We start from the raw sequence: 19,041 nt of genomic DNA on the forward strand, positions 1-19,041 counted from the left end.
TTAATTCACATCTTTACCCTTTCAGAGGGAAATCATTTGTCAACCAGGATGTGCAAAAGAGGAAAGACATTAACTCATAAATTCAAGAGTTTATGTGATAGGAGCAGAATTAGGCCATTCGGCTCATCGTCTACTCTGCAGTGACTTGACTTGACCTGACTTAACATTCAATCATGACTGATCTATCTTTCCCTCTTAACTCCATTCTCCTGCCTTCTCCCCATAACCCCTGGCTCCCGTACGAATCAGGAATCTATCTATCTCTGCCATAAACATAGAAACATAGAAAACATAGAAAAATAGGTGTAGGAGTAGGCCATTCGGCCCCGGCCCTTCGAGCCAGCACCACCATTCAATATGATCATGGCTGAATCTGTACCCCATTCCTGCTTTGTCCCCATGTCCCTTGATTCCTTTAGCCCTAAGAGCTAAAGCTAACTCTCTCTTGAAAACATCCAGTAAATGGGCCTCCACTGCCTTCTGTGGCAGAATTCCACAGATTCACAACTCTCTGGGTGAAAAAGTTTTTTCTCAACTCAGTCCTAAATGGCCTACCCCTTATTCTTAAACTGTGATCCCTGGTTCTGGACTCCTCCAACAGTGGGAACATTTTTCCTGCATCTGTTCTGTCCAATCCTTTAAGAATGTTATATGTCTCTATAAGATACCCTCTCATCCTTCTAAATTCCTGTGAATACAAGCCCAGTCAACCCATTCTTTCATCATATGTCAGTTCAGCCATCCCGTGGTGAACCTACCCTACACTCCCTCAATAGCAATAATGTCCTTCCTCAAATTAGGGAACCAAAATTGCACACAATACTCCAGGTGCTGTAGGACCTCCTCTTGCAATGAAGGCCAACATGCTATTAGCTTTCTTCACTGCCTGCTGAACCAGCATGCTTACCTTCAGTGACTGATGTACAAGCACACCCAGGTCTCGTTGCACCTCCTATTTTCCTAATCCGACACCATTCAGTCTGAAGAAGGGTCTCGACCCATTCCTTCTCTCAAGAGATGCTGCTGTCCCGCCGAGTTACTCCAGCATTTTGTGTCTACCATTCAGATAATAGCCTGCCTTCCTGTTCTTGCCATCAAAGTGGATAGCCTCACATTTATCCATATTATACTGCATGTGCCATGCATCTGCCCACTCACCCAACCTATCCAAGTCACCCTGCAGCCTCAGAACATCCTCCTTGCAGCTCACACTGCCACCCAGCTTTGTGTCATTCGCAAACTTGGAGATGTTACATTAAATTCCCTCATCTAAATCGTTAATATATATTGTAAATAACTGGGGTCCCAGCACTGAGCCTTGAGGCACCCCACTAGTCACTGCATGCCATTCTGAAACAGACTCATTAATTCCTACTCTTTGCTTCCTGTCTGCCAACCTGTTCTCTATCCATGTCAATACCCTAACCCCAATACAACGTGCTCTAATTTTGCACACTTATCTCTTGTGTGGGACCTTGTCGAAGGCTTTTTGGAAGTCCAGATGCACCACATCCACTGGCTCTCCCTTACCCATCCTACTTGTTACATCCTCAAAAAATTCCAGAAGATTAATCGTCAGTGGATAAAAATATCCACTGACATGGCCTCCACAGCCTTCTGTGACAATGAATTCCACAGATTCACCACCCTCTGACCAAAGAAATTCCTCCTCATCTCCTTCTTAAAGGAACATCCTTTCATTCTGAGGCTAAGACCTTTGCTCCTAGACTCTCCATTAGTGGAAACATCCTCTCCAAATCTACTCTATTCAGGCCATTCACTATTCGATAAGTTTCAATGAGGTACCCCCTCATCCTTCTAAACGCCAGTGAGTAGAGGCCCAGTGCCGTCAAATGCTCATCATATGTTAACCCACTCATTCGTGGGATCATTCTCGTAAACCTCCTTCTGGACCCTCTCCAGTGCCAGCACATCCTTCCTCAAATATCCCAAATTTGCTCACCATACTCAAAATGCGATCTGACGAGTGCCTAATGGGGCTTGAGCATTACATCCCTGATTTGGTATTCTATTCCTTTCAAAATAAATGCTAGCATTCCATCCTTACTACCAATTCGATTTGCAAACTAACTTTTTGGGATTCCTGCAGCAGCACTCCCAAGTCCCTTTGCACCTTAAATTTCTGAATTCACTTCCCATTTAGAAAATAGTCTAAGCAAAGGACTCCTCCTCAAAGGAGGTCTCTCAGTCCGAAGGTGCACTCTCACAGGACACATGCCTGCCAGACACCAGTTTAGATATGTGCACATTGGTCGGTTCGGAATGAAAGTCCATGGGTTATCACTTAGTTAATCACATATTGTACATGAGCAGGAACAGATGGCGGACGCTGTTAAAAGTGGAAAGTCTCTGACAGAGAGAGCATGACTGTCTAAACTCTTATCAGCCAAACTCAAGTGTCACATTTTCAGCAATCTGATGGCTTGCTCAATGACACATCTGGTTGCCTGGTAGCTTTAGTTGTATCACTCTTGGGCCTCATGGCTTGTATTCCTCATGGGTGTCATCAGGCATGGTTTATGGGGATATCTCTTGTCTTTCAGCAGCTGGCTGGTAATCATGCCTTGACTTGTGGAGGGTTGGTCTGCCACAGGATAAAAACAACATGGCAGCTGTCAGAGAGCTTTTCTCACACTTGCATGATTATCTGTCTGTCGTATCACATGAGCTGCTCTACCATGAAATGGAACTGCATGCTGTTTATGAATATTTCTAACTAATCTAATAAATTGATACCCTGACCGAACAAGGTATTGATAACCACATCCCGTATAGTGACTCCTTGCACCAATAGAAGGGCACCGAGGGTAGTTAAAGTGAATGAATGGTGATGTTTTGGGTCACCCATTCCTATTCTCCAGAGATGCTGCCTGTCCCGCTGAGTTACTCCAGCATTTTGTGTCTATCTTTGGTTTAAACCACCATCTGCAGTTCCTTCCTGCACAGTAAAAGTGAATGCTTGCTCATTTTGACTAGGCACTTTAATTCCACAGTTGATAACATGTCCCGGGAAACGTGCGGGCCCGATCCACCCAGCGAACAACCACGCCGCCCACAACCAGAACGACGACCGAAGACTGGAACGCGCCCCGGTTGGCCCGACTTTCCCCACAGGCCTACCAGGGGACTGTGGTGAAGCCGGGCGGCGTGGCCTATCTGGGCCGATGGAGCCTCAGCAGTGGCGACGATGAGAGCCTCGGCGGTGGCTGTGGGAGATTCGGCGGCGGATGCGGGTGCCTCGGCAGGCAACAGGAGACCCAGTGGCAATGTGGGCCTTGGTGGCAACGGGAGCCTCGGTGGCGGTGGGGCCTCGCGGTCGATGAGCGTGAGGGGGGGGGAGGGGAAGACAATGGGGACCCAGCATGGGGGGACTGGCGTGAAGGACAATGGAGGACCCGGCATGGGGGAACCGCCGTGAGGGATGGTGGGGGAACAAAGGGGGACCCGGTTTGGGGGAGGGGGGGCATTCTAGTTTAGAATCTTCTCCCCAGGGGATAAGTCTGTGGTTGTTTGTTCACTTGTTCCGGTGAAAGTGCTATGTACATGGCAGCCAGCCAACAGTCGCTTGTCTTTTTCTTTTTGGTTTCACTTTTAATTTCATGTTTTTGTGTACCTTGTGTGTTGTGACTGTCGGCAGAACAATTTTCCTCTGGTGATGAATAAAGTTTATTGTATCGTTTCGTATTCCTAGCCTTAGCACTAGATTTTAAAACTTATGTTGCACAGAATTGAATTCTGGAAATCCTGTATCCAGCTGAACCCTGGAATGACCCTGAGGCAAAAACGCTGAGGTAGTCATGACTATAACTATCTATTGGTAAAGTATATCTAAAAGATGCTGCAGCAGCAGTTCCTGCGAATACCCAGTGACTTGACCATTCGGAGTCAATAATGTCCAGTACTGGCGAATCTCAGCCTCGGTGGGTATATCTTGTATGTTATGTAGATGTTCCTACGCTTGGATTTATCTGTTGTTCCTGTGTAATTGCAGATTTTATGAGAAGAAACCTGGTGTTCTGAGACTCTACTGCAGCATTCTTGCCATCTTTTTATCAGAGAGAGCTTTTAAGTACATTTGCAAAGTTTGCCTTCTGAATTACAAATGTTTGAATTCACTTCGGAAGAGTCAGAAATTTTCCTCCAAAGTTTTCCAAGTAATCTATCAGCACAACTTCTTTAACGCCATCCCAGCAAGTTGGTGGAAAGATAAGTTTATTTGACCGTCACCTCTTCAGTCCTGTTTTACTGACTGCCTTAGATGCACTGGCAAGTTCCAAGCAGCAACAGAAACCTAAGTTAAGGTCCAAAACCCATCAATATCACTCTTAAAGGGGAAGTACATGTTGAACATAGCAGCCTAGTTCTTCTAAGTGTCACAGTCTAGAAATAGAGAAAGGAATAGAAAACAAAAAAAGCCATTTCTTCTTGTCTTTGACTGTTGTCATTTTTAACTTCCTCTATTTACTCCTCAAGACTGATCAGCCACAATTAATGAACATTCATTTTCATCTCCCAGATGGCACAGAAAGCCATTGTGTAACTAGACAACCTTAGTTTTTCCCAGTCACAGATTATCTTGTTTTTGTACCATCACTCCTCCCATTCTCTGCAACTTAAAACATGCTTGTTTTCTTAATTTTATAGACTTGAAATGTTAGATCTGTTTTGTTCCCCACATTTCTGGCCTGTACTTAAGGGGTTGGACAGGCTAGATGCAGGAAGATTGTTCCCGGTGTTGGGGAAGCCCAGAACAAGGGGTCAAGTTTAAGGATAAGGGGGAAATCTTTTAGGACCGAGATGAGAAAACAAATTTTCACACAGAGAGTGGTGAATCTGTGGAATTCTCTGCCACAGAAGGTAGTTGAGGCCAGTTCATTGGCTATATTTACGAGGGAGTTAGATGTGGCCCTTGTGGCTAAAGGGATCGGGGGTATGGAGAGAAGGCAGGTACAGGATACTGAGTTGGATGATCAGCCATGATCATATTGAATGGCGGTGCAGGCTCGAAGGGCCGAATGGCCTACTCCTGCACCTATTTTCTTTGTTTCTATGAAGGGATGTAAAGCTATTATTTTCATTGTCTTGATATATAGTTGGACTGTGAACTCTTTGATGAAAGGTCATCAACTAGAAACATTATCCCTCCACAGATGTTGCCTTACCTGATCGGTATTTCCAGTGTCCCCTGTTTTTATTATTCTTTTAGTTTAGCTTAGTTTAATTTAGAGATACAGTGCGGAAACAGGCCCTTTGGCCCACCTGGTCCGCACCGACCAGCGATCACATTAACATTACCTTACACACATTAGGGCCAATTTTTACATTTACCAAGCCAATTTACCTACATACCTGTACGTTTTTGGTGTGTGGGAGGAAACCGATGATCTCCGAGAAAACCCTTGGGGTCACGGAGAGAAAGTGCAAACTCCGTACAGACATCACCCGTAGTTGAGATCGAACCCGGGTCTCCGGCAATGCAAGCACTGTAAGGCACCAACTCTACCGCTAGCGCCACGTGCCACCTTAAATTAGATTACAGTGGGTGACCACTGATAATAGGCAAAGGCCAGTTAACAAAGTGAGAAATTGATTGGTCAGAAGTCCTGTCCAAATTACCACATGATTGTTGTGACAATGCATTTTGTGGACAAACATTTTTCCAATAACAACCATTCAGACTGGTCAGGAAATTCAACAATATATCATATCAAAGTAAGTCTGCTTTCTAATTTTGCGGTGATGAATTAGTCTAGAACATATGTGCAAATGAAACGTCAGCTATTCTATAATTGTAGATTTATATGTGTAATTAAGCAAGGATGTTCAATATAAAAACATCAAAGAGTTATTCAATGTATTCATAGGGAAAGGATAGCAGATGAATTACAAACTTAACACATTGGAACATCAATTGAAGGTCATTATCAGAAGTCTTAAGTTGGAAAGAAATTGTAACCATATACTGTATATTGTTCACAAGGATGTTGCCAGGACTAGAGGACCCGGGCTATAGGAAAAGGTTTAGCTGGCTGACTTTATTCTTTGGAATGAGCGGATGAGTGGTGATCTGGGGTCGAGGAAAGAGCGTTCACGTCGCAGCCCTGTTTCCACCAATCTTTCCACCACCACGCACAAGTAGCACAAGAAGCGATAAAATAGACACCATTGTATGCAGATGCCGAGAAGTGCGTTCAGCTCTGGCTGAACAACTTCTAATCTCGTGTGTGGACGCGATAAGAGGAGTTGTGATCTTATAGAGGTATATACAATTATGAGAAGAATAGATAGGGTAAATGCACAGAGTCTTTTATCCAGTAGGGGAATCAAGAACCAGAGGGCATAGGTTTATGGTGAGGGAAAATGATATAATAGGAACCGAGGTGCAACTTTCTTATGCAAAGGATGGTAGGTATATGGAACAAACTGCCAGATGAGGTAGTTGAGGCAGGTACTATCACAATGTTTAAAACAAACATTTGGGCAGGTAGATTGATAGGATAGGTTTCGAGGGATATGTTCCAAACCCAGGCAGGTGGGACTAGTAGAGATGGGGTATATTGGTCGGCATGGGCAAGTTGGGCCGAAGGGCATGGTTCCATGCTGTATGACTCTATGACCCTATAACAAGCAACACAGAACATACATCATGAAACAAAACTACTACTGTGGAAATGGTTGACTCAACCAATTAAAATATAAAGCAACATAGTATGGAAATAGGGCCCTTCAGCCCAACTCATCAACGTAAATCAAGATACCCATCTAAGCTAGTTACATTTACCTGTATTTGTCCGTTTACCATTCTAAACCTTTCCTATCTATGTACCTGTCCAAATATCTTTGAGATGTTGTTATTGTATTTGGCTCAAACACTTCCTCGGGCAGCTTCTTTCATAGCCATACCACCCTCCGTGTGAAAAGGTTCCCCATATTGAGTTCACATTAATCAAAGGGAATAATTTCCTTGTGTCCAATAGTCAAAATGGTTTGAAATCAGTTGTGTAGACAATTGTAGTCAGTGGAAAATAGAATTGAGGAGATGTGTTGGATACTTGGTATGCATTGTCATTGACAGGTCCTCCATTATCAACATTCTGTGGGTCATTGAACAGAAATTCAACTGGATCAGCCACTTAAATATCAAGAGTAAAATAGCTGGTCAGAATCCTGGTGCCCCCTGACACCCCTTTCCACAAGCATCAAATCTGGAGATAACGGAACACTATCCACTTATTTGGAAGAATGAAGCTCCATCAGCACTCAAAAAGCTTGACACCACTCATGAATATTTAGAGTGTCTACTCTAAATATTCATTCCCTCTACCACTGGGACCGAGTGATTGTGGTGTTTACCGTCTATAACATGCACTACAGTATCTTGCCTAAGCCATTTTGATAGCACATCCCAAAACTTCAGCCTTTATCACCAAGAAGGAAACAGGAAGCAGAACACCACCATCTTCGGAATCCCCCCCAGTCAATCACAATACTCATTCCTTCAAGATATGAGGGTCTAAATCTTGCCTGCCCAGTAGCATCGTCCAAATATCTGATCCTGTAGGAGAACATAGGTTGAAGACTGACATATCATTACCTTTACAAAGGCACTTGGGGATGGGCAATAAATACTAGCCTTACAAAAGTTGCTTTCATTTTGAAAAAGATGAATTAAAAGAAAATGAATATATTTACAGAATTAAGAAGAACTGGTTTATCTTAAAATTGCAATATAAGTTTCATTGTTAAATGTCTCCAAGACTGTTTTCCATTAAAGCCTATTTCTGTTTCAGAAGCTTTGAATTCTTGCTTTTAAGTCATTATATTCAGATGATTTTTAACAAAGTAACAGTTTACAGCTGCAGCATTCATTTCTAAATTGCGCAATGCACTCAATGATATTACCAGTCTTATTTCTTTCATATAATTTGAGATCAAAAAGTCATATGTAGCAACAGGGATAAGGTTAAACTGGCAGTTGTACTATCAGACTTAGATTGAATGCTGGTAAGCCACTGTTACCAAATGGCTATTTATGGCAGTGGCTTTAGATGACAGAAACTCATCGAGCTCCCACACAAAGTTGGCTAGTGAATAAATTCTGTTCTATGGATGGGGAGAGGATTTGAAATGTGGTGATGGGATGGGGTGATGAAAGAATGGCCTGCAAATGGAGAGAAAGAAATATTAAACTTATTAAACTTTGCTTTTTCCTAAGCAATCTTAGCAGGATTACAAGATCATAAGAATCAAAGCCGCACACAGCTGTGTATCTTGGTTAGTTTAATGGACACCATTCACAATGGGGACTGTCAGTAGAAATTATGCAGCTGGTGAACGATTTGCAGATTGGGCCGCATTCACAGATATGCACCTGCTATTTGATCTGGAACAACCAGAGGCTTTTTTCTTTGCTTTCTGGTAATAAACAATCATGGTGTTCCTTTGCAAGCTTCGCAAGCAGTGCTTGGAAACTTCTCTTGCAGCCATCAGCACCTCATAACTCTGCACAGTGGCTTTCAATGCAGGCTGCCTGAATCAACACAAAAAGTTTTTTGAAATCTGCCTTACAGAAAATAAAAATGAAGAAGTATTTAGCCAGTCCCTCTAAAGTTTGATTAACATTGCATAAGTTGTGTAGCTAAACACAGCACAAGTAGAGTATGCAAATCTGGGCATCTGAATGATGAAATGAGGCATTGGATGTCTCTTTCTGTGGCCATTCCAGTCATTAGGTATTCCTTCATAATATGGCCGTCACTGACTTGATGAAACATTGTGAACCTAAAGATTGTCCAATGCAATTAGATCACACATTTCTCCTGTTAGTAAGTTATGTAAGTTTTTTCTCTTTCCTGAATAATTATGATATATTTTTCACAGATCACTCTATTCAGCTTATTCATGTCTATCCTATCTTTAGATTATTATTTTGTTCCCTCAATGCTGTTGTTAATCATGGCTGAATTTGAGCAGCCATAGTACCCTCACTATAATAAGGACTTATGTATTGCTAGGCCATTTTTGTCAAGTATGGTGTTCTCTGTAGAAATTGGACAAGCTTCTGATGGTGCCAGGAAGTCTGGGGCCCAGAACAATGTTACATTGTCAGATTTCAGCAAAGAACATCATAGAAAATGTAAAATGCATGAGGTTTTGGTTCTCTGCAAGAGCCTTGTATATATTGTAAATAATGTTGTGAGACAGTTACCCTGTTAAGTGTTGATTGGTTGAAATGTTAAACCCTGTCTGGTTTGTTTGAATCCCAGGGTAAATATTGCATATTCAAGGTTCTGTTAGCCTCTTCCAGAAGCTTCACCTGCAACAATGGTAAGTTGATTTCTGTAATTGCCCCCGAGTACCTGTCAGAAATGTATTATTGTAATTTGTTGTACTTGATTGGATTGTAAATATACCACCCCACTGTAGTTCGGCCCCTCAAGGTATGGGGACCTATAAAAGGCAGCTCCCACGAGGACCGTGGTCGATCTTCTGGAAGAGCGCTTGGGACTGCGTGACCTTTTGGAGTGTTTCTGCTTGCACGAGGCTAAGAGACTTGGCTAAGCAGACGCAAGGATCGAACCTGCAGTGGTTTAGGTATCATATAGGGTGATATGTTGTGCTTTCTAAAAATAAAGTTTAGTTGTTCCAGTAATTGAATCAGTGGTTTATTGACTGGCCTAGACTGGCTTAGAAAGAGCTTATTTACACTGTATGTGTACCCCTTTTATAATGTGTTGACTATTATCTGCCAATTATGTAATGCTCTTTTCTATCAACAATTGGGTACACAAAAACATCACCACTTTATAGAAATCAGGCAAGAGGGGTGGTCCCTGCCATCCAATGGCATGTGATAAATAACATTAACTACAGGAAAAGTGCCCTTAATTAAGGTAAGTTATGTTGCAATAGGCATCTGACAAGTTGTTGATCGTATCCCCGCAATTCTAGGTTTCAGGAACATCCAGTTGAAATAATTGCAATCAAGCTTCATTCAGAATAGGCAATTAAAACACTGTTAATTTTTTTCCACATCAAATTACTACAACATTGCATGACAATGAATTCAAGAACTTTCTTTCTGCTTACTTGACAGAAACTACAAGTGTTTCAACTCAATATGGAGTTAATTTATTTGGAAACTAATGATGTTACATTAATTAAAACCATTATATAGTTTTTTTTGGAGATAGGGTCCAATGATGCTATCAAAGGATGTGTTCAACGGAAATGCAAGAGACCGCAGAGGTTGGAATCTTGAGCAAAAGACAAAGTGCTGGAGGAACTCAACGGACCAGGCAGCATCTTTGGAGGGAAATGGACAGCTGACATTTCATGTCAAGACCCTTCTTCAGACTGTGAGCATGGCAGGGAAATGCTGGAAAAGAGAAGAGGAAGTGGAGCAAAGCTTAGGTGGATACAGGTGAGGAGGGTGAATGGAGTTGGGTGGAAATAGTGACAAAGGCTAGAGCTGAAAATGAGACAAAAAGGTAGCAAATTAGGAAAGAAGGGCAGGAGTGAACTGCAAAGCCATAAGGAGGGATATGGGTGGAACGAGAATGGGGGGAGATGACTGAGGAGGGATAAAAGGGAAATTGGGGATGGAGATGTGAGGGTGTTGGATGGGTGCAGGAGACAACCATGATGCAATCGTTGATGTAGTGGAGAGAGTGTTGAGGAATGGAGCAGGGGTATGGTTGAAAAAAATGACTAAACAAAAAAAAGACGGGTATTACTGAGGCCCAAATGGATGTTTATGCCTCCAACTTTGATAAAGAAATTGAGGTGAATGGAGAAAAGTTGTGAAGATGAGGACACATTCCTCATCATGCAGAGGAGAATGTTAATTGAGGTGAATTGATGGGTCTCTGTTCAAAGAGGAAATGGAGGGTCCTGCGACTTTTCTGGTGGGAAACGGAGGTGTATAGGGAATGGACATCCATGGAAACGATGAGGCGATGCAGGCCAAAGAATTGTTATGGAAGTGGCGAAGAGTGTGTGAGATGTCGTGGATGTAGGTCGGAGAGGAGCAGGCAGCAATTAAGGGGTGCCAGAGCAGTCATGCTTGTAGATTTTGGGAAGGAGAAAGAAATGGGCAATGCGAGCTTGGAAGCTATAAGCTTGGAGGCTGTGGAGGGAAGATCATGGAGGTGATAAAACCAATGATGGTGTGGAAGTTGGTGGCCTGGTGTTTGTCAGTGGAGTCATGATCATCCGATTTGTATGAGGAGTTGGCTGAGAGCTGATACCTTGCCTCAGTCCTATCAGACTTGATTGCACCACACTTATCAATGTGTTTGATGACAATATTGGGATTGGTATTGTGAGAGGATGGTTGCACATTCCGAGGGGATGGGATTGGAGTGGGTAAGGGGAGTAGAGAAGTTGGGAAGGTCAATGTCGCAGCAGCATTTGGAGAAGAAAATGTATACATTCAAGATTCAAGAAAGTTTATTGTCATGTGTCCCTGATAGGGCAATGAAATTCTTGCTTCAACAGAACATAGTAGGCATGATTACTGAACAGATCAATGTGTCCATACACCATTATATAAATATATACACACATGAATAAATAAACTGATGATGTGCAAATAAACAGATAATGGGCTATTAATGTTCAGAGTTTTGTCTGAGCCGAGTTTAATAGCCTAATGGCTATGGGGAAGTATCTACACCTGAACCTGGTCGTTGCAGTTTTCAGACTCCTGTACCTTCTACCTGAAGGTAGCGGGTAGCGGGCTGCTTCTTGGAGCTGGGCTGCTGCTTGCGGCTGGGCTGCTGCTTGGGGCAGGGCTGTTGCTTGGGGCAGGGCAGGGCGGGGCTGGGCTGGGCTGCTGCTTGGGGCTAGGCTGCTGCTTGGGGCTAGGCTGCTGCTTGGGGCAGGGCTGTTGCTAGGGGCAGGGCAGGGCGGGGCTGGGCTGCTTCGGGTCCCTCCGCCGGCCATCCTCAGCTCCAGTAAAGACGCGATGACGCATGACGGGGCAGACTGTCCCGGGCAGTGACAGGGGAAGAGACTAATCCACACGGCGCCAGAAGGCAGGAGGAGAGATCGATCTGCGCACACGCGGTTTTTAAGGTTTTTAAACCTCGCTAACGTTTACGACTTTCAACCGATCGGAACGAAACTTGGTGCATTCGCAGCACAGGAGAACGGTAAGTGAACTGACAAACAATCGTAGCGCTATCGCAAACCATTTTTGCGCAAAAAGGAAGACCGCCAAACCGGAAGATAACAAGATCAGAGTTTTAATTATGTATAGTTATAGATAGATATGTAGAGATAGATAGATAGATAGATAGATAGATAGATAGATAAATAGATAGATAGATAGATAGATAGATAGATAGATAGATAGATAGATAGATAGATAGATAGATAGATAGATAGATAGATAGATAGATAGATAGATAGATAGATAGATAGATAGATAGATAGATAGACAGACAGACTAATTGCTTTTTAACCCCATTTGATTCTCCTTTTCCCAATAAAGGATTTTTTTGCAGGTTTAGAAGAAGTGATATCATATAATTGTATCAGAGCAATTGAAATATTTCATGCTGAAAGCTTCTTTCTTCTGGGTAGAGATCTAGACTAAGGTCCCACCATCTGGACTGTGGAGAATCAAGGGATGTTGCAATAGACAGGGTAGTGGCATTAAGATACAAGGTTTATATGCTGTCATGCTATCTCAAACCAGACTAGAGGGTCTGTAAGACACCCATTTTCTATGATATAGCTCCGCTGTAGGATCTTTGGTTCTGCCACTGGCTGTGTGCTCGACTTTGGCGCCTTTGGGGGGGGGGGGATTAATATGCTGTTTTCTCCTGCTTATCGGAGGCGGTTTTCCTCGGGCTACTAAGCTGCCCAGGAACAATCGATCGGACTTCTATTCCCGATTTTTTAATTTATTTAATCGCGAGCCAAATCAATAATTACCTTAAAATAAAAATTGACTTCTAACGCCCTCAATACCTACAAGGGGACGGATTGCATGAAGGGGACAAAACATAATGTAAGTCGTCTATTTTACATATAAACTTGTTTCTCGGGATTACTTTAATCTTCATTTGATCTTAATTTTCATTTGCGAAAATGTAATTTGGGCCCCATACGAACCGGCAGTGTTTTTCCTGCCGATATGGGGTTCAAATTCACCGCAAATGCAACGTTCCAATCAATCGCGTTCCAGAAAAATCCACTCGCAAGATGATTTTAATGCTCTTGTTTTTGGCCAATCATGTCATAAGAGCATCTAAATCGTCTATATTTTGTGTTATTGTCTACCCTTAGTCAATATTTTTATACTACATATAAGTTTTAGTCCCATGTATTGTGCAAAAAAAAAATAATTTTAATTATATTGAGTGAATGTTTCTAGATTAATTTATGGGAATTAAACATTTAATTCCTTCCATCTGGCATATAAATTCACGATAGTGAGATTTAAAAATCATGTTATATTGTGAATTCTTGTGTGAATGGGATTAGTTTGTTATTTGGACACAGGCTATTTAAAAAATATATCCTTTTCTTAAGAAATGGAATCTACAGGACATTCTTAATGGGAAATTAGTGGGCAGAAATGCATGTCATGTGTGGTTTGAAGAGCAAAAACTTGTAGTTTACAATGCCAACATTGAAAAGTTGAGGAAAAACAAGGTGTACAGAGTTGCTTATTGGTTACATTCTGAGGAGTATGATGATGCTACTGATTATGGTATGCCAATGTACCAGCTAGCAACTGATCTTCTCCATAAAGACTTGGTCTATTGCTAGGAATTGTAATTTATTTACCTATCTGTTATGGATTTACAGCATATAATACAATAATATTAAAGTTCTGATCTTGAGAATATCACATTTTTGAATTTTCAAGGCAGTCTGGGTGTTTATTACCATTTCCGTCACAAGTCAAATTTGTAATTAACTACAATTAGGTAATTAACTAATTATATGCTTTAATTACTGGTCATCCAAGTAAGATGTTTTATATTTGTTTCAGATTGCTTCAATCTATAATAACTGAAAAATTCATTCAGTTCTCTTGTTTTTTAAGAAAGTTATGGGTTTTTGACTGTCCTCGATCACAGCTTTTGTGTTAAGTCAATAGAAAAGCAATAGGGAACAAGATGCTAATTTCTGAGTATGAAAATGACCATAACTTTTTTAATACTGAAGATATGAAAGTGAATTAGGTGTCAAATTAAACTTCGTTTTATGCTTTATCTGATGGAAAAAATTGCAGACTTGATTTTTAAAATCTCAACATTTTGTATCATTGCTAACATATTGCTAAAGAGAATGGTGGAAGCAGAGTTTCTGACAGCATTTAAGAAATGCCTGGATGTGCGTTTGAATTGTCTTGGCATAGAAGGCAATGGGCCAAGGACTAGAACATGGGATTAGGATGTATAAGTGGCCACTGGCTAACATGGATGTGGTAACATGGCCTAATTCTGTGCTGTATGCCTTTATGACCATGATTTTCTAAGCTCCTTTTCTCCCCTGATCTTGTAATCTTGTATTTTTATATTTCCTCAATTCCTCACATTTTTTCTCTTTTCCCCATTTGATCTTTTTCTTCTCTTATCCTTCATTTTTATTCATCATCTATGTCCTCTGTGTAGGCTACTTTGAAACTGATTCACATTTCTCCAGGCTATTCCTCCCCAGTAGTATAATTCTTCGCACTTTCCTTCACATTTTTTTCTTTTCTAACGTTGAATTTTTCTGTTTTATTCTCCTTTCCATTATAAACCAATTCTTACATTTCAGCATGTTGTGGTTATTGTCTGCAGATTTCCTTCTAATTCATTGTTGCTTAGTTGTTGTTTATTATCAAGTTCATTGGCGTCCCTAGTATAAAAGTACACCTCTTTGTTTCTGAAAGCATCAGTTACCAAATTGATTGGTTTAATTTGTAATGGAAAATACATTGTGCATGAGTGGTTTCTAGTTACAAAAGATTACATTACATTTATACTCATTTGCATATGTTAAACGCCAGGTCTCTTTTCAATTCAAATGTTCCTGATGTCATATGAAAACTCTCTTGATATTTAAATATTGCAATTGCTGTTCAAGATATTAAAAAAGATTTCATTGCAATTTAACTCACCTCCAAAATAGCTGGTATCATTAAAAATCCACGAGCTCCAAAGCTTGAGCATTAAATTTTCTGATTTCAATAACAATGAACTCTTCTGAGTTATCGTAGAAATGATCAATAGTTAATGATTAAAATACAAATGATTAAATACCACCAACCTCAGCTTTTCCATTATGGTTTATCTTGAAGAGATATTGCTCTAATATCAATGCATGACAATTTTTGGAACTCACCCTTAGTATTTTGCAAGATCGCTACAGGGCTGTAAAGAAGTTCAACCAAGAAAGACATATATTATAGAAAAGTAATCACTCAGAGCTAGAACATGTTTTATCTACAGTTTTTTCTCTTCTCCTTGCAGATTCTTTTAACCTTAATTTACAGGTATCTCTACAAATGCTTCCTTTGTTGTTGTTGGAGACCTGCCACCAGAATGGCAACAGGGTGTTGATTTTGCCTGGACAGCTCTGTTCAAGATAATAATGTCAATCACGTTCTCCATTTGCTGACTTTCCACCGCTTTTAGGCTGACATCCAAACAGTAGCAATGGTTACACACATCATATCAACACAAACTGAAAATAATTGGCAGTCTGATTCCTTACGAATGTTTTGCTGACCGTCCCTTACACAATTACCGGTGGTTAACTTTCTCAGTGAACATATTTAAAGATATTTAGAAATAAGAATTTTTTTCTAAGATTAAAAATTAAGCAGCAAAAGACAAGAAAAACAGGAAATACTCAGCAGGTCAGGGACCATCTATGGAGAGTGAAATAAAGTTAATGTTTCAAACCACATAGACCAAAGAACACTACAGGACAAAAAAAGACCCTTCGGCCCACATTGTCTGTGCCGAACATGATGCCAAGTTGAAGTAATCTCCTCTGTCTGCATGAGATCCATATTCCTTGCAATTCCACATACCTTTTAAATGCCAGTGTTGTGCCTGTCATCGCAACCACCCCTGGAAGCTCATTTCAGATACCCACCACTAACTGTGTAAATAACTTGCCTTTAAAATTTCCTTTAAACCTTGCCCCTCAGATCTTAAAGCTATGCCCTCTAGTCTTTGACATTTCCATTCCTGGAAAGATGTTCAGATTGTTTACGTTGTCTATGACTCTCATAATTTTATATGCTTCTCTCATCAGCTTCCAACGTTCTGGAGAAAACATTCCAAGTTTGTCCTCTATTCCAGGCAGCATTTCAGTAAACATTTTCTGCACCCTCTCCAAAGCCACCATATCCTTCATGCAGTGGGGCAACTAGAAATGCACACAGTACCCCAAATGCAAACCAAAATTCTATAAAGCTGCCACATGACTTCCGGACTTTTGCTCTGGCTGATGCAGGCAAGCATATCATACATATTGCGTTTTCAACACAAGCAATATCTACTTGTACTTTTAGTGAAAGTACAGCCACTTTTAGCGAATTATGGGCATAGACCCCAAGATCCCTCTGGACATCAATGCTGTTAAGGGTCTTGGTATTAACTGTATAGTTTCTGCCTGCATTTGACCTCATAAAATGCAACACCTCATACTTGCTCAGATTAAACCCCATCTGCCATTTCTCTTCTTATTTAGTTTAGTTTAGAGTTTAGATATACAGTGTGAGAACAGGCCCGTCGGCCCACCGAGTCCGCGCTGACCAGCAATTCCTGCACACAGACAAAATCCTATACACATTAAGGACAATTTACAATTATACCAGGCCAATTAACCTACAAAACTGCACGTCTTAGGAGTGTGGGAGGAAACAGAACTCAGAGAAAACCCACCCATTTGCTAATCTACTACTCTGGTTCCCATTCCCCTGCAACTGTAGTTTAAACCCACCCGAGCAGCACGAGTGAACCTCCCTGCAAGAATATTACTCTCTCTCTAGATCAAACGTAACACATTCCTCATGAACAGGTCACCTCTGTCTTGGAAGAGATTGCAATGGTCAAAAAATCTGAATTCCTGCCCAGAGCAATGCCCTTTTAAAAACTTGTATGTTAGTGATTCACACCTCTGATATCTTTTCACCATGATTTGTTGCCTGAAGCTGTGGTTGTTCTTTCTATAATCCATAGTATAATTTTGAGAAAATTCTGAGCGAAACCATAATGATAACACAATAAAATCTTTAATGGATCCCTCTATAACGGATTTCAGTTATAGCAGACGGACCTGCCGATGCCACCCCTGGCTCGCACCATCTCCCCGGTTGCTTACAGCCCCAGCTTCAGTTTAATGAAGGGTCCCGACATCATCTATCCATGTTCTCCAGAGATGCTGCTTGACTCGCTGAGTTACTTCAGCACTTTGTGTCCTTTTGTGTATCATCCATCATCTGCAGTTCTTTGTTTCAACTGCATACAATGATAATACATTACTCGGTAATAATGGATAATTGTCAATAACAGACACCAGTCTTCACTCTGTTCATTATAACAAGGGTTCATTTTATTAGTCTGCCACAGTTAATATTGAATTCATCTTTTCTCTAAACTGCTGGAAATATGCATAGTTTCTTATTGGTAAAGTGCACAAATAAAAACAATTGGTATGCAATGTATATCACTGAAGTTTCTCACAGATCAATTGAATTTCTGACTTGCATTGCAGTCACAAAGGAATTATGCAATAGGAATGAAATGCAATGTCATCTCTGGTGATGACAGCACTGATGCACCATTTTGACCCCTTAACAGATTTTCACAGCGATGCAGTTTGCAAATGCACAAGAACTGCTGAAAGAGCACTTTGGACAGGCACTGGAGGTTTATGTTTGAATACAGAAATAGTTTATGGGCCTTTTTTTAATGCCAAATGTATTTGTATAATCCAGTTAAAGCACAAAGCCCCTTGAAATACATGTACAGTGATATTGTAATGCAAGATGACATGAATATCAATTGTGGTCTTTGGGAAAAAATTATTTATGATAGGATGGAAAATCCAGGGATAAGTTCACGAGGTTAATCCCGGGATGGCGGGACTGTCATATGAGGAAAGATTGGAAAGGCTGGGCTTGTATTCACTGGAATTTAGAAGGATGAGAGGGTATCTTATAGAAACGTATAAAAGGACTGGACAAGCTAGATGCAGGAAAAAAATGTTCCCAATGTTGGGGGAGTCCAGAACCAGGGGCCACAGTCTGTGAATAAAGGGGAGGCTATTTAAAACTGAGATGAGAAAAAACGTTTTCACCCAGAGAGTTGTGAATTTATGGAATTCTCTGCCACAGAAGGCAGCAGGGGCCAATTAACTGGTTGAATTTAAAAGAGTGTTAGATAGAGCTCTCGGGGCTAGCAGAATCAAAGGATATGGGGAGAAGGCAGGTACGGGTTACTGATTGTGGATGATCAGCCATGATCACAATGAATGATGGTGCAGGCTCGAAGGACTAGATAGCTTCCTCCTGCACCTATTTGCTATGTTTCTATCTATGTTTCAAAGTGTATAGAGGCATGCCTGAACTGTGTGGTTGAAGTACTTAGAATTTCTTCAGTATCTACTGTATATAGCAGTAACAATAGTTGTTGGATGGCATAACTGTGAACATTTGGGTCACAGCTCATCACTTGAAAATTCAATAGCTCATGAAGCCCAAGTCATCACGTGTTATTGAATTGGTATTCTGTTGGCAATGCCTTTCTATTGTATGGTGTGTATGGTAGAGCACCTAAATAAAATAATGTAAGTTTGGGGTCACGACTGAGCCTAGCATGGATAATGGAGTAAACATTTGGGCGTTGATGGGTTAGGAATCAAAGTTGGGGCAGAGTGAGAGTGCAATCAGCAAACAGTGGAAATGGTAGTGTGGGAAAATGACTTCACCAGTTAAAAGGTGATAAGTGCTCAGACGATGGGTAGGTGGGCAGATTGGTCCAGGTGACTGTTGCAAACATT

The sequence above is a fragment of the Amblyraja radiata genome, chromosome 7, assembly GCF_010909765.2.
Source record: "Amblyraja radiata isolate CabotCenter1 chromosome 7, sAmbRad1.1.pri, whole genome shotgun sequence".
Lineage (NCBI taxonomy): Eukaryota > Metazoa > Chordata > Chondrichthyes > Rajiformes > Rajidae > Amblyraja > Amblyraja radiata.